Source organism: Silene latifolia, chromosome 4 (assembly GCF_048544455.1).
Source record: "Silene latifolia isolate original U9 population chromosome 4, ASM4854445v1, whole genome shotgun sequence".
NCBI lineage: Eukaryota > Viridiplantae > Streptophyta > Magnoliopsida > Caryophyllales > Caryophyllaceae > Silene > Silene latifolia.
In genome coordinates, this window is record NC_133529.1 from 93,717,754 (window position 1) to 93,740,196 (window position 22,443).

General features: G+C 35.6%; 1 non-coding gene across 1 annotated transcript; it reads right to left on the reverse strand.

Annotated features, from left to right (window-relative positions):
• Positions 1-258: 258 nt before the first annotated feature.
• Positions 259-365, reverse strand: LOC141654010 (small nucleolar RNA R71). The gene has a single exon (XR_012547593.1). It is a non-coding gene; the product is annotated as a small nucleolar RNA R71 (small nucleolar RNA).
• Positions 366-22,443: the final 22,078 nt, after the last annotated feature.

A 22,443-nucleotide genomic window follows, 5' to 3' on the forward strand; every position in this document is an offset into this window, starting at 1 on the left:
GAGCGGAATTTATTTGGAGGGGCAGCTGCTGAAGACACTGCGACACTTATGGAGAAATTTGTCACTTATTGCTGTTCTATCCCTTTAACAGCTGGAGTGACGCAAGATCAGGTAAAGCAGGTACTCTTCCCCTTTTCTCTGAAGGATGGAGCTGCAGAATGGTTAAGAGATTTAGATATGGCGGGTGAAGGAATTACTGACTGGAATACTTTAACTCTTGCTTTCTACAAGAGGTACTTCCCACCCTAGAAAACTAATGCGCTGAGAAGTCAAATTACTAGTTTCAAGCAAAGAGCTACTGAAGATTTGAATGAAGCATGGATTCGCTTCAAACGTTTAGTCCGATCAGTTCCCTATCATGGTTTCCCACAGTGGTTTCTTTGCAACCAGTTTTATAACGGGTTGTATGATGATCATCGTGCTCTGTTAGATTCTTCAGCTAATGGGAGGTTTCAGGACAACACCAATGATAATACCGCGTGGAAGTTAATTGATCAAATTGCCACCCATATAGCTAAGTATGGAAATCCTAGGGGAAATACGCGAGGTAATGGTGGGGATAGTGCTCTTGCGGCACAATTAGATGTTATTTCTGCCCAAATTGCTGAGATGAAGACTACCCAATCATTGGGTAATAGAGAGAGAGTTCATGCTATGAGCCAATAATAAGAGGAGTCTTGTGCTAGATGTGGATTAGACGGTCACAAAGCAGCTGAGTGTTTGAGCACATTGGAGCAGGTTCATGATTTTCAGTCTTATAGATAGGGTACACAAGGCACACCTTTCTCCAACTTTTACAATGAAAGAACAAAGGAGCATCCTTTTCTTCAATGGTTTAGTCAGAATGTGCTAAATCTGCAGCAGCAACAACCACAAAAGAATACTTATATCCCTCCTAACAATCGTGGTAATCAACCACAAGGAGGATATCAAAGGCAGAATCATGGAGGACAGCAGTTAAACAATCAATATCAACAACCTCCTCAACAAACTCCTCAGCAAACTCCTCAACAAACTCCAAACAATGAGATGGCAGAGTTGTGCAATCTTTTGCAACAAACTTTGTCAATGCAGCAGAAGCAGACGGCTCAAATTTCTGAGCTAATTGCCCATAATAAGATGCTAGACACTCCGGTGGCTCAGATGGCAATTCAAAATCCCTCAAAACAGCCCGGAGGTCATCCTCCTCAAGCTAAACAAGCTCACGAGCAAGCTAATGTCATTCAATTGAGGAGCGGTACAACATATGCAAATCCGGAGCTGCAAATGTTGGAATATGTGTCCTCCGACAATAATGCGATCACGACTGTTGATCATGATGATCACATGTTTAAGTCTCATTAAAATGAATACAATTGGGAAGTAATATTATTCTTGTCAATGGTCAACATATATCGGTAATGATTGGCTGACTAGAGTTTGACATTACTGTCGTGTGACGGTGGTGATCAGTTGACCCCCTAGGTCATACCTATAGGGCATCACTCTTAATTGATTATTTAATTAATCGTATAATGTTACGAGTTAATTAAATTACTTGAAAATTGACGGACGATTTTGGAAGTAAAATTTACGTATCATATTGAAATGTGATTAAATAAGATACGGTCTGAGTAATTGAATTGTATCATTACTCGGATGAAATAATTGTTTAATGTAACAATTAAATTGAATGAATTGTTATAAATACAATCAGTTGTGATTTATAAATTGGTAAAATTTTTGGCATAAGTAATTATGAAATTACTAAGTCAATTTTTGTATGTGACGTATTTTTATTAATACGTTGATTTTTAATATGTTAAAAATACATAACAAATATATGTTACATGTGACATGTAACATATAGACAATTGACAAAAATAATATGGAATCCATATTATAGAGTGGGCCGAAAATAAGAAGGATTTAAGCTAATTATAAGTTGTTTGTAATTAGTGGAAAACACAATGATTAAAAGCAAACCTAGCCATGCAAGCCTATTGTTCCTTGTGAAGAACAATTTCTCCATGCATTGGCTCCCCTATTGCTCTCCTCTTACACGGTTTTGGGAAGAAAAATTCATCATTGTTTTTCTTATAATTTTACCCAATAATATACAAAATGTTGTAGATTATTATTCATTCTATTCCATCATCAAAAATAGAGATTTCTAGTGAGATAAAAAGCTCTCTTCTCCTCCCTCAATAATTCCGAAAATATTCAAGTGTTAAACAATATTTTTGGTTCAATTTTCTACCTTGATTAATATTATACTAGTATTGTAATATTAATTATAATTAAGAGGAGCCTTGGGTATAAAACATAGGGAGAGATCTTACACTTAGATCTTTATTCTTCCATTGGAAAAGCTCAAGAACAAGGGAGATAGGTGATCTCTCTTGTGCCCTAATAGCCGAAATCTACAATGTAAGGACATGATTTCTCCTCTATTTATTTTATTGTTTGCATGCATAAGATCCGTTTTAATTTTATGACAAATTAGTTTAGACATATATGAGTATGTTAATATGTATAAAGATCTACATTTCTTTCAATTGGTATCAGAGCCACGGTTGTTTGCATGCAAATTGGTTAAAAGTTTTTCCGAGTTATATGAATAACAAATAAAACTTGTAAAATTTGTGTTATTATGATATATCACGAAATTATTACATGCATGTTAATATTTCTGGTCCTAAAGTGTTTTAGGATATTTTGGTTAATTTTTCGGATTTTTATTGTTCATATTTTACAATAATGGCATTTAAATGTGATTTTATGAGTAAAAATGTCATTTTTGGTCTAAAAATAGCTATACTTCGAATTTTCACTTGGTTTTTGGATATGTTGTTACATATATTATTTTGAGATAACCTGTAAATTTTCATAATTTTTGGACTTGTTATGCTCGAAAAATGAATTTCTCATTATTAAATTCGGATTTAAGTGAAAAATAGGTTAATATGAGTTAAATTTCGAATCTGGTCATAGAAAATTAATATGTTGTCACATGCAATTTTACAAGATGTGTGTAAATTAATTGGCTATAAAGAAGTCTTTTTGCATGATTTATGAATTTTTGAAGAAAAATAGCATAAATAGTGACATTATTAGTGGAAAATTAATAAAACATAATCTATGACTTAGGAAAAACGTGTAATGTTGCATTTTATTATATTTTTCAGATCTAAAATTGAAAAGTTAATGAAAATAATTTTTCCATGTTTTTTATGATTATTTTATTAAATTTCGATAAACCGCAACATTGTTTTTCCGGAAAATTTTCGAAATTTTTAACCTAAGATTTTGAACATTATGAGTGTCATGGAATTTTTTCCAGAATGTTCATGAATTTAAATTTTGAATTTTGAATTTATTTGAAATTTTGTGATTTATTTTAAGTTTAATAGCTTATTTTTTGTAATTTTGGTCCATTTATGAACAATTTTATAAAATATTGGTTAATTATGGTCAAATTATTAGTGAAGACTATATTTTGAGTCCTAAGAGGTTAGGGTAATTAACTTATGCATAAATATGAGTTTATGTATTTTTGTGATTGTAAAATGTTGAAATCACGCAAATCCGTAAAAACCGAGTAATATACGATATTGGCATTTTAAAGGCGATTTAGCATAAAAATTGAGCATGTTCATACATATTATAATGCTGTTTTTTTTCTTTATGATTGTCATAATTTTAATTTATGTAATTTTTGAATTATGTAATTTTACTTAGTATGGCCTTAGATTTAATTGGTATTTCCCGAAATGTATGGGAATATCGATTCGGTTGTAATTTTATTGTGATCTCGTATCACCGTTTTGTAATCTAATAGATTTATTTTATTTTAGTTACAAATGTATAATAGGAAATTATGTAATTTATTATGTAATTTTATTCATTCCGGAGTTCCAAAAGACGGATTTCTTCAAGAATGGCGATACATAAAGACGGTGTTACCTCGAGATGCGTGTCACAACCGAAGTTCAAGGGACCAATGGAGTTGGTTTCCGAATATGTAATAGATTAATAGTTTTTCTATTTTTAGGAAGGCCATACTAGGATTTATTTTTCTTTATGCTTGCATTTTATTTTATGTCACATGCATCGCTAAATCGCCATAACTAAACATGCATTGTCTTTTTATCGAGTTTATCGACCGTGTCAATTAGAATTATCGTAGTTCACCGCTTTAGTTCACTTAAAACGTGATAGATAATAAATTGACATGACCTCTCGCTAAAACTATCAATTGAGACATAGCCTTACCAAATAGTAGAAACCATGAAAACCTATTTCGTGAGGGAGTGCACTCGGCCACACCGGGGTACAAACCTTGTTACGTAGGGGAAGTGGGTGATGAATGTTAATCCACCGAATTCATGTTGATGAGGGATGTATCGGCCCCACCGTGCCCAAGTTAATGTGGGTTTGGATCATGGACACATTTATTCGAAATTTGGATTGAACTCAACAAAAGTATTAGATAAGGGATGTATCGGCCCCACCGTGCCCTTGTCGATGTGTTTTGGGCTATAGATAATTGTTAATGTAATATTATCGACCAAGAGTTCTAAAAGTAGAATCGATTAAACGTTAATCCACCGAGTTGTATTGATAAAGGATGTATCGGCCCCACCGTGCCTAAGTCGATATGAATTTGGGTCTTGGAATCATTTATCTAGTTGGGTAGAGGTCACTAGAAAAATGCATATAACTTGTTAAATCATACATTTTTACGAGTATTATTAAAACGACAATTGTTTTACTCCTTATATTTTGTTTTGTAGACCACTTCTTATTCATAACAAATGGCAACACCAACTCCTAATGCTACACCACTCGCTACTTCATCTTGGCTCCGATCCTTTATGGATCGATGTAAACTTGAAAAGAATGGGTCAAATTTCTCCGAGTGGGATGCCCAACTCAAATTAGCCGCCGAGGGTGACGACAAGCTTCGTTACCTTACCGAGGCCTCTCCACCCGAACACTCCACTAGGTCCACCGCGGCCACTAGGGAAGCCTATGAGGCTTACCAAAGGAGTCCGCCGCAATGAAAAATGTATTAATATTTGCGATGGAGGCGGAACTCCAAAGGAGAGCCTTCAAAATGGGCAATGCTAATGAGATTTACTCCTCACTTGTGACCATGTTTTCACAAACTCCGCGGATCGTCCAATATGAGGCGGCCGCGGCATTCTTTGATCTCGACTTCAAAGAGGGCCAAAAGGTTAGCCCTCATGTGCTCAAACTCATGGAGCTTGTCGAGACCTTGAAGATTCAAAAGGTTGAAATCCCCAAAGAACTCATCGTAGATAGGATTCTACACTCCTTGTCTAAGGTCAAGGCATATGTGCAATTCCGGGTGAATTTCAATATGCAAGACAAGGATGTGTCTCTTGAGGAGTTGCACAAGTTACTTGTGCAAGCCGAGAGGGACATGGGGTTAAATGTGAACCCTCCCAAGGATGTGCTTAACATAAGCACAAAGAGTAAGGGGAAGTTCAAGAAGAATGGGAGAAAGGGCAAGAAGCAAGCTCCCACATTCACCAAAGCTAAGTCTTGTGAAGCTAGCACATCCAAAGTCAAGAAGGGTCCTCTTGATAAATTCCATTATTGTAATGGCATGGGACATTGGAAAAGAAATTGTTCCAAATACCTTGGTGATATCAAAGCTGGAAAGATCACTCCAGTAGGTAAATGACTAACCTTCTTTTATGTTTCTAAATTCAACTATGGTATTATGATGCAAAGTTGTGATAATGTATCTCCCTTTTATTATAAATAGGGCCTCCACCAAGCAAAGACAAAGGAAAAGAAAAGCAAGCATAAGAAACCATGAAGAAGCTAAGGATAGCTTTTATGGAGCTTTGTTTTTCATTGTCTTATTTTAAGTAATGTTTTGGATTTTAGAACTTTAAGTTTCCGTGTTTGACATGGAAAAGTATTTTGGATAATGAGTTGTATTTTGGATGATGGTGACTTGGTTTGCAACCCAAGTCACCCGTTTTATCATTTATCCTTTTAATGTTCTAAATTTCATCTTTAAAATGCTTGCGTTTTGAAACATAAGATTATTCACTTAAAGTGATCTAATAGACAAATATAATGACCGGTTTCATTATATGTCCACATGCTTAAGGCTTGTGTATGATCATTTATGAAGCGATTTTGAGTCTATGAACTCTCTTAAAGGAATGTCAATCACCAAGAACTCATATGAAATCAATAACTATTAGTCTATCTATGAGATAGTTCTCCTTATACTTCAACATCATTAATTTGTGTCTCATATGCTATCTTTGAATATATAGTGTATTTATTCCAAAGATAGAGTGGGAGAAAAAAAATGAGGACACAACACACAAGGCAAGATAAAATTGTGTACTTGTGTATATGAAGATCTACGCAAGAGAGAATGATTTGAATAAAGGTATATCTATTTACATAGTATGCCGAATAGATGAGATCTATGGTCTCAAGTTAGTTCTATATGACTAAAGAGACCAAGTGTAGTAATCATAAGAGAATTTTCTTAAGATAACTACACGAGGAGACCAAAAGAAAGTTTTGGAAGAAAAATGACTAATGTAAAGTCTTAACGAGTTTTTGACTAAGTTTATGAAGCATTTGACCAATAGTTTCAATCATGAGTTTTACTTAAGAGCCTAAATGAATCAAAGTAACATACTAGTTATGATCAAAATCAAGTTGCAGAAAAATTGATATTCTGATATCTTCTATAGCCAACGTTTTAACCATACAAATGTCATTGCTTAACCTCCCTATGAAATGGTTAAATCTCCTTCCAAAAGGGTATTTGCGAGGGACGTATTCTAAATATTATTTGTATTTGAATAATGACATTGCTACACATCATTATGATATGAGTGTGTTAGAGATTTAAAAATCTCTTTCCGTAAGGGTGAGATAAGACCACTTCAAAATAGGCATTTTGAAAGGATATGATGGGACATATATGGTTTTATCCTAGTAACTTGGCAAGGCAATTTATATTTATATTCTTGACAAATTTCGATTGAGAAGTCAATTTCGAAATATGTTGAATTGAGTGGGAGTTAGGATATTCTCATGTGAAGACATGGAATTTAGTGGGAGCTATCATCCTTGAATGTATAAAACCCATTACTCATTAAAGAATGACGAGCTAATACCTTCTTTCATAAAGAAGCTTTTGAGTTTTCAATTCTGGATGAAAATGGACTATGATGAATCCAATTACATCAAGGGATGTTGGATTAGTATTAAGAGATATACATCATATCAACATACATAGGTTATTCATATGAATGAAAATGGGATTACCATTAGCAGTCATGGTAGTTCATTAAACCTAAGAACGATTGATCTTATGATTATTAGTAACTAATGGTTCCGCCATTAGAATAATCATATACATGTCCAATTATGAATCATATGCATAAGAGCATGATAATTGATTGGTAAGCCATAATAGAAACGTCATGAATTCTCGAGTAGAATCCGATGAGCGATTTCAGTGTTGACGGAATGTTCTATTATGTTTCAATAAGTTGCACATATTATAGAAAATCCGAGCACATATGAGGATTTATGAGAATCCCAATACTTTCAAGCCTAGAAAGAGAAATGAGAAGTTTTTGGAAAGATGCTTGGTTGAATAAGAGGTTATTCAAAAACAATTTTTCCTAGTAAAAGCTAGGACTTATGAGAAGTGCTAAGCTAAATAATCTTGTCAATTGTTACAAGATTCTACAAAACATATACCTAGTGCATTGTGTGTGGATGAAATACTTGATCAGTGCAAGTTGTATTATTCATCGCAAATTCGTTCGTTATGAGATGATCGATAAGAAAGTTCTTTCAAGATAAAGAACCGAAACCAAGGTCGAGAACCTTGATGTGTACTTGGTAAGATTCATGCTATGAGAGAGAACATGAATGTGAAGGAAAATGCAAGTGTAAGAAGTTTGAACACATGGACACATGGGATGTTAAACTTCTATTGCAATCAATAAGTGTTTACATTTATGATAAACATCACAAGGTTGTAATATGATATTTACTACCCGGGTGTGATGTCGACACTTGTCGTTTGAGTTATTATTAACTCACTTTGTACATTGTTATATCCAAACGGGTTGTAGAGACAATTGAACCCCGTTAAAGTGAACATGGATTAACATTGTTTTTGCCCATAGTTACTTATATGAGGTGACGTCTCGAAGTGACTAGAGTGTGATGCGATTGATGGCAAGTTCAAGTGCCATAGAGTCATGTGAGATGACTAGTCGATCACATAGGGAAGACCGTTAGGAACATTTTGTCGGGCCTAATGACCGCTTATAGAGTTATGGCAAATTTATATAGCCTGGTCGTGGCGAGAGCTACTATAGTATTCAAATGAGTCGATTCTTTTGACTAAAGACTATTCTCCTAAGATGGCACAGATTTGATTAACTTTGATTTGTGTTACTACGACCTTCGTAAATGGGGTCAAATGGGCATATTTTGGGTTATGATGGTGTGGCTAGTCGAAGGGAATGAGTGCGATAGGAATTGTCCACCCCTAGTCAGGGTTATAACAATATCTCAGGGCCACTCGAGGAGTAATGAACTGGAAATGCGTGGCCACGCTCGGAAGGTATCCAGAGTGGATAAATCCGGTCAATCAGTTATTCTCCAGATCGAGGAAACCACTCTCGATATGATCACTTGCAAGTACGACCTGAAAGACACCTTGCATTGAGTGGGAGATAGTAATAGGACAAGAGAATTGGTGACGCACACTTGTCGAGGACAAGTGGGAGATTGTTGGAATATGTGTCCTCCGACAATAATGCGATCACGACTGTTGATCATGATGATCACATGTTTAAGTCTCATTAAAATGAATACAATTGGGAAGTAATATTGTTCTTGTCAATGGTCAACATATATCGGTAATGATTGGCCGACTAGAGTTTGACATTACTGTCGTGTGACGGTGGTGATCAGTTGACCCCCTAGGTCATACCTATAGGGCATCACTCTTAATTGATTATTTAATTAATCGTATAATGTTACGAGTTAATTAAATTACTTGAAAATTGACGGACGATTTTGGAAGTAAAATTTACGTATCATATTGAAATGTGATTAAATAAGATACGATTCCGAGTAATTGAATTGTATCATTACTCGGATGAAATAATTGTTTAATGTAACAATTAAATTGAATGAATTGTTATAAATACAATCAGTTGTGATTTATAAATTGGTAAAATTTTTGGCATAAGTAATTATGAAATTACTAAGTCAATTTTTGTATGTGACGTATTTTTATTAATACGTTGATTTTTAATATGTTAAAAATACATAACAAATATATGTGACATGTGACATGTAACATATAGACAATTGACAAAAATAATATGGAATCCATATTATAGAGTGGGCCGAAAATAAGAAGGATTTAAGCTAATTATAAGTTGTTTGTAATTAGTGGAAAACACAATGATTAAAAGCAAACCTAGCCATGCAAGCCTATTGTTCCTTGTGAAGAACAATTTCTCCATGCATTGGCTCCCCTATTGCTCTCCTCTTACACGGTTTTGGGAAGAAAAATTCATCATTGTTTTTCTTATAATTTTACCCAATAATATACAAAATGTTGTAGATTATTATTCATTCTATTCCATCATCAAAAATAGAGATTTCTAGTGAGATAAAAAGCTCTCTTCTCCTCCCTCAATAATTCCGAAAATATTCAAGTGTTAAACAATATTTTTGGTTCAATTTTCTACCTTGATTAATATTATACTAGTATTGTAATATTAATTATAATTAAGAGGAGCCTTGGGTATAAAACATAGGGAGAGATCTTACACTTAGATCTTTATTCTTCCATTGGAAAAGCTCAAGAACAAGGGAGATAGGTGATCTCTCTTGTGCCCTAATAGCCGAAATCTACAATGTAAGGACATGATTTCTCCTCTATTTATTTTATTGTTTGCATGCATAAGATCCGTTTTAATTTTATGACAAATTAGTTTAGACATATATGAGTATGTTAATATGTATAAAGATCTACATTTCTTTCAGCAAAGCCATGATGAAGAATTACCCACTAATGATAATGAGGTACCTTATATGCATACTAAGGGATTGGGTAATTTGGAGCTCAGTGATGATGAAAAAGATGCTGACAAAGTTGAAACACGAGCTGAGAATAAAAGCGAAAAAAAATCAAAAAGACGAATCTGCTAAGGTTCCTCGATCGAGTGCAGGCAGACTCGATCGAGGAACTTCAGTGCTTGATCGAGTGACATTAGGACTCGATCGAGGATCCTCTCTGGCAGACGACGGTGTTTTAAAGTGTGATTCTAAATCCAAGCAAGCCGAGCCGATTACTATTGTAGGAAATATCGGTATACTTCCTCTAAAATTCGGATTATAACGAAATTATAATTATGAAAAACTAGTCATAAATGAATTTACATAAACAAAAGGAGTAGAGATTTAGAATTAACCTTTAGTCCTAGCAAATTCGGCCTAAAAACAAATATCGAATTGATATTCTCCTAATCGTTGCACCCAAAATGCTATGAGAAATGCCTCTCAATTTGCTAGAATGAGATCCCTAATTTCTAATTAATTTTTAGGGTTTTTGTGTGATGAGTGAATTAGGTCAAAAAGGAATAAGAGAAATGATCTCCTACTCTCTTCATATAACCGAAAATGAGGAGGAAAATTAGGAAGATATTTTTTTTATATTTTTTTCCTCTAAACCGTGTACTTCAAATAAGGAGAGAAATCTCCTTATTTTCGGTTGGTTTTGTTTTGTATAAAATGCGTATATTTTATCAATTGTCATTTATTTCGTCACGTATTTAATAAGTCCACACACAACAGCTTGTAGTCGATTTATTAATACTGGTCTATAATAATTTATTATGACAATCTCGTATAATATATACTTTAACTATAAATATCGCATATTTATAATTTGCTAATTAAATGTAACTGGTTACGTTTAATTACGAATTAACATCTTAATTCGTTTAAGCTAACATTATATACATTAATTAAATTTAAAAGTTTATATTCAATTTACGAATTCACAGTTAATTCGTCTCAGCTAATATTATTTAATTGTATTAAATAATCGACTCATCATCACATTGACTAACTGTTTAGTCAAATACATAGACTAACCTTTTAGTCAGGCAACAATGTGATTATATTTTCATACAATCACATCTCTCAAACACATCCTTTAGGTGTGACTTTTAGGGACCAGTTGATCACCGCCATCAGTATGATAATAACGTCAAACTTCTAGCAAGCCAACCGTTATTAAGTAAACGTTAATCAACTGATAAAATACTATGTATACCCTTGTGAACCTATAAGAGATTTATATATGTTATCACACTAACTGTGGAGGACACAAGCTCCAACAATCTCCCACTTGTCCTTACAAGTGTATGTGCGATAACCGATTCTCATATCCTAAAATTTCTCCCACTCAATGTAAAACAATTTGCAAAATCCGTATTCTTAAAGGTCGTATTTTACAAGTGATCAATATCAAGAGTGGTTTTCCCGACTAGAGAGTAACTTAACTGATAAACGAATCATCATTCGAGCATGGCCATGCATTTCAGTTACAACTCCTCGAGTGGCCCTGAGAATAACTAAACCTGATAAAGGTTGGATATTTTCTTCAACTCGAATCCTGCAGATACAAGCACAGTATGAAATGACCCAGTGAAAATCTACTTAGCCTCCTGTTACGGTCGACCATGAGAAAGAAACCAAAGTCACCCAAAAACTGCCTTAATCTCAAGAGACAGTCGATAGTCAAAAGAATCGACTCTAGGAACACAATGGACGTCCAATCCACGACCTGGCACCGAATGTTTTTAAACATTTAGGACTCCATTACGTTGTCACAATTTGTCCTACGAGGTATCGTTATAACTCGCATCTGTGATCGATCAGCCAACTTTTTGAATTATGGCTCGTTGAACCCACCATCAATCAACTTCACAAAATAATAGCCAGTTATCAGCTCATGTAGGCGATTACGGACCAAAACAAATATAATGTAATTCAGTTCACTTTGTGGCGTTCAATGTTGTCGTACAATCCACATGAAAAACAAAATATGAAATAAAACGATGAAGTGATAAATAGCATATGAAAAGGATAATGTATCGAATCCCTAATCAACTAGTACAACTCAGGAACACGTTTAATTCCCATGGAAATAACGTGCCCTTCATGCTTATCATACGACAATTGTTTAGTGAGAGGATCCGCGATGTTGTCATCCGAAGCTATCTTGTCAATCACTATCTCCACTTGCTCCACGTAATCACGGATCAGGTGAGCCTTCCGATGTACATGTCTAGACTTGTTGCTAGACTTAGGCTCCTTAGCCTGGAAGATGGCACCTCTATTGTCACAATAGATGGTGATTGGGTCATTCGAACTAGGAACTATGGTTAGTCCTTGTAAGAATAAACGCATCCATATAGCTTCCTTTGCTGCTTCTGAAGCGGCATAGTACTCGGATTCAGTAGTAGAATCTACTACAACTTCCTATTTGGAACTCTTCCAGGTGACCGCAGCACCATTAAGAGTAAAGACGAATCCAGACTGAGATTTCGAATCATCTCGATTTGTTTGGAAGCTAGCATCTGCGTAACCGATTGCACATAGCTTAGTATCACCTCCATAAGTCAATACCAAATCCTTAGTCCTCCGTAGGTACTTAAGGATGTTTTTAACAGCTATCTAGTGTGTTTCACCTGGATTCTTTTGGTACCGACTCGTCATACTCAATGCATATGCCACGTCTAGACGTGTGCATATCATGGCATACATGATTGATCCTATGGCTGATGCATAAGGAACACGACTCATGCGTTCAACCCCTTCAGGCGTCGTGGGTGACTGAAACTTGCTCAAATGCATCCCAGAAGTCATTGGAAGGTTCCCCTTCTTGGAGTTGGTCATGCTTAACCTTTCCAGAATCTTATCCAAATAAGACTCCTGACTTAGTGATAACATCCGTCGTGATCTATCTCGATAGATACGGATTCCCAATATGCGTTGTACCTTACCCAGATCTTTCATCTGGAAATGGTTCTTCAACCATCCTTTTACCGAAGATAAGAGAGGAATGTCATTCCCAATCAAGAGTATGTCATCGACATATAATATCAAGAAAACAATCTTGCTCCCACTCGACTTGATATATAAGCATGGTTCCTCGACCGATCGAGTGAAACCATACTCTTTTATCACCTGGTCGAAACGAAGATTCCAACTCCGAGAAGCTTGCTTAAGTCCATAAATGGAACGCTTAAGCTTGCACACTTTCTTAGGATTTTCAGGATCTATGAAACCTTCGGGTTGTACCATGTATAACTCCTCCTCCAAATAACCGTTTAAGAAGGCGGTTTTCACATCCATTTGCCAAATTTCATAGTCATGAAAAGCGGCAATCGCTAAGATTATCCGAATGGAACGCATCATACTTACGGGTGTAAAAATTTCATCATAATGCAATCCGTGCACTTGAGTGAAACCTTTTGCCACTAGTCGTGCTTTATAGGTATCTGTTTGCCCGTCTACAGAATGCTTTATTTTGTAAAGCCATTTGCACTGTAGAGGTCATACCTTATTAGGTAAATCAACAAGATCCCATTCGTCATTCTCATACATGGAGTCCATCTCGGATTGCATGGCTTCAAGCCATAGCTTAGAGTCGGAACAGGTCATGGCACCTTTATAGGTAGCGGGTTCATTACTCTCTAGGAGCAAAACGTCACTTTCCTCGACCATACCAATGTATCTGTCTGGAGGATTAGAGACTCTACCCGACCTCCTAGGTTCCTGAGGAATATTAACCGTATCATTAGTTGAAGGAACCTCTTCCTCCATCTGTTCCTCGGTTGGTGGTTCTTGAATCTCCGACAGCTCGAAGGTTCTATTACTTGACTTGTTCTCGAGAAATTCTTTCTCTAAGAACTTCGCACTAGCCGCAACAAAAACTCGATGTTCGGTAGGCGAATAGAAGTAATGACCAAACATTCCTTTTGGATAAACAATAAAGTATGTCTTGACCGATCGCGGGCCGAGCTTATTCTCGTGTCTCCACTTGACATAAGCCTCGCAGCCCAAACCCGAATAACGGACAAGTTAGGGACCGTTCCCTTCCACATTTCATATGGACTCTTGTCGACAGCTTTAGACGGACTTCGGTTAAGTATAAGAGCAGCTGACAAAAGAGCAAAACCCCATAATGAATCAGGTACTACCGTGTGACTCATCATGGATCGAACCATATCAAGTAGTGTTCGATTTCTCCGTTCGGACACACCATTTAATTGAGGTGTTCCAGGTGGAGTTAACTGTAAAACTATTCCACAGTCTTTAAGGTGTTGATCAAACTCATTTGAAAGATATTCGCCACTCCGATCTGAACGAAGTGCTTTAACCTTTCTTCCCTATTGGTTCTCAACCTTATTCTGGTATTCTTTGAATTTTTCAAAAGACTCACTTTTATGCTTTATTAAGTAGACATATACGTATCTACTCAAATCGTCCGTGAAAGTGATAAAATATCTATAGCCGTCTCTTGCGGTAATTGACATAGGTCCACATACATCAGTATGTATGAGTCCTAATAGGTCACTAGCGCGCATTCCAACACCTTTGAAGAAAATTCGAGTCATTTTGCCGATTAGACATGATTCACACGTGCCAAATGAAGAAAAATCGAATGTGGGAATAGTCCCATTCTCAATGAGTTTCTTTACACGTGTTTCATTTATGTGTCCTATTCGACAATGCCATAGATAAGTTTGATCTTTGTCACCAACCTTTAATTTCTTATTATTCACATGTAATATATCTGTGGTTTGATCTAAGATATAAATTCCATTCATGGAAACTGCTTTGCCATAAACCATTTCATTAAAAGAGAAAATACAGCTATTGTCCTTTATTGAAAATGAAAAACCGTCTTTATCAAGTGCGGAAACAGAAATAATATTCTTAGATAAACTGGGTACATAGTAACAGTTATATAAATATAACTCAAAACCACTAGGGAGCTGGATTACATATGTTCCCATTGAGACTGCAGCAACTCGTGCTCCATTCCCGACTCGCAGGTCCACATCACCCTTTGCGAGAGGTGTGATGTTTTTTAGGCCCTGCAAATGATTACACAGATGATAACCACAACCAGTATCAAGTACCCAAGTTCCGAAACTTGCATGGTTAATCTCAATCATATGAATATAAGATGACATACCAACAGGAGTGACGCGGCCTGCTTTTATGTCCGCACGGTACACGAGACAGTTCCTCCTCCAATGTCCAGTCTTGTGACAATGGTGGCATTCAACGTTACCGTCCTTGCTCTTTGCCTTGCCTTGTGAGCCACTAGTCTCACCAGGCCCACTCTTACCGTTTCATGACTTTTTAAACTTTGGCTTTCCTACAGTTAGGTCGCCATGAGCCTTGCCCTTACCCTTATTCTTGTTGGAAATCATGAGAACATCTTGCTTCATGCTCCCACTCAATTTCATATCCTTCTCGGTCTGTACGAGAAGTGAGTGTAGCTCATGAAGACTTTTCTTCATGTCATTCATGTAGTAATTTGCCCTGAAAAAGGGCAAAACCATCATGAAGTGAATGAAGCATACGGTCAATGACTATGCTCTCACTGATTTTGCAATCAAGTGCCTCCAGTTTCTCGACATTCTCAATCATGTTAAGAATGTGTGGGCTAACCGGTTGGCCCTTCTGGAGTTTCGCATCAAAGAAGCGACAGGTATGCTCATAAGTAACGATTCTCGGTGCTTTTGAGAACTCATTAGTGAGCGTGGTGAAAATCTTGTTTGCACCTTGGGCAATGAAGCGTCTTTGCAAATTGGTTTCCATTGCAAAAATGAGTACGTTCTTTATCGCACCCGCTTCCATAAAGAAGTCACTATAAGCAATTGACTCGTTAGCTCTTGCATTGGGGCCTGAGTTTGGCGGTATTGGCTCAGTTAAGTACTTGAGCTTACCGTCCGCAATGGCAGCATTTCGTAATGATGCCTCCCAGTCCGCAAAGTTGGACCCGTCATTCTTCAGTCGTGTGAACTGATTCATGTGGTCCATGAAAGCTTTTAGCCAGGACTCGCGTCCAAGTGTGGCACTTGGCATAGGGATATCATTATTTCCAGCCATTTGTTGTAAGCAGTATTATCAATATAAAACGAATTCTACAATGCGAAAAGGAAAATAAATATAATAAGCATACTCATCGTTATGATTTAAGTCTAATGCAATACTGTTATAACGCGAAGACTCAAGCATTTATACAATTGACCTTCCTCAAGAATTATATAAATGATCCCAAGATTCAATTATCTGTAAATTGATAAGCCAACCTTTTGGCTAATTCTACTTTTATAATTCTTGGTTGATAAATTTCTGTAAATTCTATCTATAGTCCATCATAATCTCGAGAAACTCTTCGGATTATAATGTTGAGGTAAACTAAGTCAATACAAACTACTTACCCAACGTAGAAGGGGTCATATGGAGAGTAAGGTCCTATATGCCTACCGACGAAGAAGGGATTCATAGCTGTTTGGCCTATAAAGACTAGTCTCAATTTCAGTTTTAGAGGAAGATCCCATCAACTTTATTTTAATTCATTTTAAGTGAACTAATATCTAGCATGCGAGAATGAATAAACTAAGATGATGGCTTAAAATTGTGTGACATCTGTATGTCTATGAAAACTAACATCCAAACTATATGAGTCAATTTTCATGCATATAAGTAGTAGGTGGTTTGGTTTAGGCGGAATATGATGCACTAACTATCATGTGAAGAAAAGCAATAAGAATGGAAAAACGTAAAACAAAATAAAGTCCTAGTGTGGCCTATCTACCAAAATGAACATAAATACAACTTTGGAATCCTTCCTAGGACCCGAGAAGCTTGTCTTGATGTTCCATCTTGGTCCATGTAGCGGGAGTGAGCAATCCAATCTCCATCTTTAGTCTTCTCAAAATTACAATAAATAAATTACAAGATAAACCTATTTACATTCTAATTTCAAAAACAATACTAAAGAAAATTAAAGGAGATTCGAGATCTCAAAATTACATCAAAATTATGTTTCCATCATTACGAAAACATAATTAACTAAGGTAATACAAATTACAACCGATTGCAAAAATACGTAAATAAAACCATTCAACGATTCATTCAACTAAATAAAATGCATCAACTATAAAATTAATCATTCAAGACATAATTCCTTAATTATGTAGAGTAATTTATCCAAACCACCTATTTAAATGATCAAATTATGTGACAATTCCTCAATTACTCACAATAATTCCAATCTTAATACATATTAATATTGTAATATGAATTAATCCAACATTATTTTAAACCTCTTTAAAATAATTGGGTATCTATAATTTGTGAACTTTTTCACAACTAACAATCATACATTATGAATTTAATGTATAATTATTATTGGCCAAAAACTAACAAATTTTTTTTTTATTATAGCTCACGGCATTTCAAAAAAAAAAAAAAAATTTTTTTCTTCTAATGCTCTCGGCATTTTTGCAAAAATAAAAAAAAAAACAGCACTTTTTTTTCTGCTCACGGCTTTCAGCCAAAAAAAAAATAAAAACAGGTTTTTTTTTTCTTTCGGCATTATGCCCTAAAATTCGGAAAAAAAAATATCCTTTTAGATGAACAAATTTGTTTATTGTTGCTAATATAACAAGATTGGCATAAACATCATCTTTTAATTTAAAAATGGATTCAAACTAGATGATTCAACTTAACCTCTTAAAATGAATATCCAAATTACGATTAAATCGATTATCCGTATATTTGATTCATCACAATTGATTTGAACATGATTAAATTAACTTGTAGCCAAAACTATATAGCAAAAACAAATCAAAAACGATTTCCATTTACATTTCAATTTAATTTTAATTAAATCAAAACATCTACAAATTATCATATTATCATCTTAACTTATTAAAACAACAATATGAATAAATCAAAATGGAAACACAAACATCAAAAACGAAAAAAATAACTCGGCAAAAAAAAAAAAAATTCTCTCGGCAAAAAAAAATTCCTCACGGCCGAAAAAATTTTCTTCAAAAATTTTTGTTTAAATTCATTTATGAAAATCATATAAAATAATTTCGTGGCCTATGCTCTGATACCACTTGTAGGAAATATCGGTATACTTCCTCTAAAATTCGGATTATAACGAAATTATAATTATGAAAAACTAGTTATAAATGAATTTACATAAACAAAAGGAGTAGAGATTTGGAATTAACCTTTAGTCCTAGCAAATTCGGCCTAAGAACAAATATCGAATTGATATTCTCCTAATCGTTGCACCCAAAATGCTATGAGATATGCCTCTCAATTTGCTAGAATGAGATCCCTAAATTCTGATTAATTTTTATGGTTTTTGTGTGATGAGTGAATTTGGTCAAAAAGGAATAAGAGAAATGATCTCCTACTCTCTTCATATAACCGAAAATGAGGAGGAAAATTAGGAAGATATTTTTTTTTCTTTTTTTCCTCTAAACCGTTACTTCAAATAAGGAGAGAAATCTCCTTATTTTCGGTTGGTTTTGTTTTGTATAAAATGCGTATATTTTATCAATTGTTATTTATTTCGTCACGTATTTAATAAGTCCACACACAACAGCTTGTAGTCGATTTATTAATATCGGTCTGTAATAATTTATTATGACAATCTCGTATAATATATACTTTAACTATAAATATCGCATATTTATAATTTGCTAATTAAATGTAACTGGTTACGTTTAATTACGAATTAACATCTTAATTCGTTTAAGCTAACATTATATACATTAATTAAATATAACAGTTTATATTCAATTTACGAATTCACAGTTAATTCGTCTCAGCTAATATTACTTAATTGTATTAAATAATCGACTCATCATCACATTGACTAACTGTTTAGTCAAATACATAGACTAACCTTTTAGTCAGGCATCAATGTGATTATATTTTCATACAATCACATCTCTCAAACACATCCTTTAGGTGTGACTTTTAGGGACCAGTTGATCACCGCCATCAGTATGATAATAACGTCAAACATCTAGCAAGCCAACCGTTATTAAGTAAACGTTAATCAACTGATAAAATACTAAGTATACCCTTGTGAACCTATAAGAGATTTATATATGTTATCACACTAACTGTGGAGGACACAAGCTCCAACAACTATTGCACTACCTTTTCTTCATCGTCACCAAAAATCTAAGCTGGACAAGCAGTTTGGTAAGTTTATGGAGGTAGTGAAGAACTTACAGGTATGTGTTCCTTTTACTGAGTTAATCACTAAAGTGTCGGCTTATGCGAAGTTTATGAAGGAGATTTTAACAAGGATACGATCCTTTGATGTGATGGAAACGATTACTTACACTCAAAAGTGCAGCGCCATGTTGCAAGTTAATTCACCACCTAAGCTAAAGGATCCAGGGAGTTTTTCTATCCCTTGTCATATTGGCCATCTTGCTATTAGTAAAGCTCTTTGTGATTTAGGAGCTAGCGTTAGTGTCATGCCTTATTCTATTTGTAAGAAATTAAATACGGGTCAAATGACTGTTACTACTATGACCTTGAAGATGGCTGATAGATCTGTTAAACACCCACTGAGGGTGTTGATGGATGTTCCTGTTCGAATTGGGAAATTCTTCATTCCCGTAGATTTCGTTGTCTTAGACATGGCTGAGGACCACCAAATTCCGATAATCTTGGGTAGACCATTCCTACACACAGCGGGGGCGGTTATAGATGTTAGGCAAGGGAGACTGACTTTAGCTGTGGGGGATGATCCAATTGTTTTTAACTTAGAAAAAGCGTTAAAGCATCCCATGATAGAAGAAACTTGTCATAGTATTGATGTTGTTGATTTTACTATTGATGAGTGTCTTTCTATGTGTTTAGATAAGGATCCTCTGGGGATTGCCCTTGTCTCTGATTCAGCTGCTCAGACGGGTTCATGGAGTCCAGAAGTTCATAAGATGGAGGAATTACTAACTGGAGAGGAATGCCCACATCAAAAGGTATACAGTTTGGGTGTCTCACCTAAGGTAACTGAAGTAAAGAAACCTGAACTAAAACCCCTTCCCTCTCATCTTAAGTATGAATTTCTTGATGACTGTGAAATGAACCCAGTAATTGTCAATGCTATCCTAACTGAAGGTCAACTTTCTGCTTTGTTGACTATTTTGAGAACTCATAAAAAGGCCATTGGGTATAGCATTGATGATCTACAAGGCAATAGTCCTGACTTTTGTATGCATCGTATTCACTTGGAAGAAGGCCACAAGCCTAGTGCGCAAGGTCAGAGACGACTAAATCCTCCAATGCAGGAGGTGATAAAGAAAGGGGTACAGAAATTACTAGATGCTGGCATTATTTTCTCTATATCTGATTCTAAATGGGTCAGTCTTGTCCAAGTTGTACCTAAGAAGGGAGGTACTACAGTAGTAAAGAATGATAAAAATGAATTAATTGCTACTAGACTTGTTACAGGTTTGAGGATGTGTATTGATTATAGGAAGTGGAACACTGTACTAAGAAAGACCATTTTCCACTTCCTTATATTGACCAAATGTTAGAGAGATTAGCATGCCATAGTTATTTCTGTTACCTAGATGGCTACTCCGGTTTCTTTCAGATATCCATTCATCCTGACGATCAGGAAAAGACTACTTTCACATGTACTTATGGTGTATTTGCTTATAGGAGGATGTCCTTTGGTTTATGTAACGCCCCACCTACCTTACAACGATGTATGATGGCCATATTTTTTGATTACATAGAGTTTATTATGGAAGTCTTTATGGACGATTTCAGTGTTTATTGTATTGACTTTGATGTTTGCTTGAGAAACTTGACTAAGGTTTTGCAGCGCTGTGAGGAAAGCAATCTTGTGCTTAATTGGGAGAAGTGCCACTTCATGGTTACTTAAGGGGTGGTACTCGGTCATTTGGTGTCAGGTAAAGGTATCCAAGTGGATAAAGCTAAGGTTGAGGTAATTGAGCAACTCCCCTACCCGGTTAATGTTAAAAGTGTGCGTAGTTTTCTTGGTCATGTAGGGTTCTACCGCCACTTTATTAAGGATTTCTCAAAAATTGCTCAACCTCTAACTCGGTTGCTTCATAAAGATACACCTTTTGTGTTTACTGATGAGTGTGTTAAGTCTTTTGATAGGATTAAACAAGCTCTTATCTCAGCTCCCATAATCCGATCTCCGGATTGGAGCCTTCCTTTTGAGATTATGTGTGACGCTAGTGATTATGCAGTTGGAGTTGTTTTGGGGCAAAGAAAAGATAAGGTGTTGCATGCTATTTACTATGCAAGTAAGACTCTTGATGATGCGCAGATCAACTATGCTACTACGAAAAATGATGTTCTTGCAGTTGTCTATTCTTTAGACAAATTTAGAGCGTATCTTGTTGGTTCTAAAGTTATTGTTTATACTGACCATGTAGCATTAAAGTATCTTTTAACTAAACAAGAAGCTAAACCACGACTTATTAGATGGATTTTATTGCTACAAGAATTTGATTTAGAAATTCGTGATAAGTCTGGTGCTGAGAATGTTGTTGCAGATCACTTGTCTAGGTTGAGATTTGCAGGAAGAGAGATTTTGCCAATTGATGACTCTTTTCCAGATGACCATCTTCTAGCTGTAGCTGCGAACACTCCATGGTTTGCAGATTATGCCAATTACTTGGTAGGAGGTATGCTTCCTCCTGACTTGTCTTATCAGCAGAAGAAGAGATTTATGCATGATGTGAAGCGGTACTTCTGGGATGATCCATACTTGTTCTGGGAGTGCATATACGGTATTTACAGACGATGTATTCTAGAGGGTGAGGTACATGCCGTCCTTTCTCATTGTCACTCTTCTTCTTATGGTGGTCATCATGGTCCTTCTAGGACATTTGCTAAGGTAAGGCAATCGGGTTTCTTTTACCCTACTATCCTGAAAGATGCTACTACTTTTGTCCGTTCTTGTGATGCGTGTCAAAGAACAGGTAATATTTCGCAAAGGCATGAGATGCCTCAAACTGGAATCTCAGAGGTGGAGATTTTTGATGTTTGGGGCATTGATTACCAAGGGTCATTCCCTACTTCTCATGGGAATCAATACATATTAGTAGCTATAGACTATGTTTCTAAATAGGTGGAGGCAATTGCCACCCCCACTTGTGATGCTAAATCTGTTGTTAAGTTGTTTCAGAAGATTATCTTTCCACGGTTTAGAGTGCCTCGCGCGGTGATTAGTGTTGGAGGAAAGCATTTCAATGAGCGTCATCTGAATTCTTTATTGAAGAAATATGGCGTTACGCA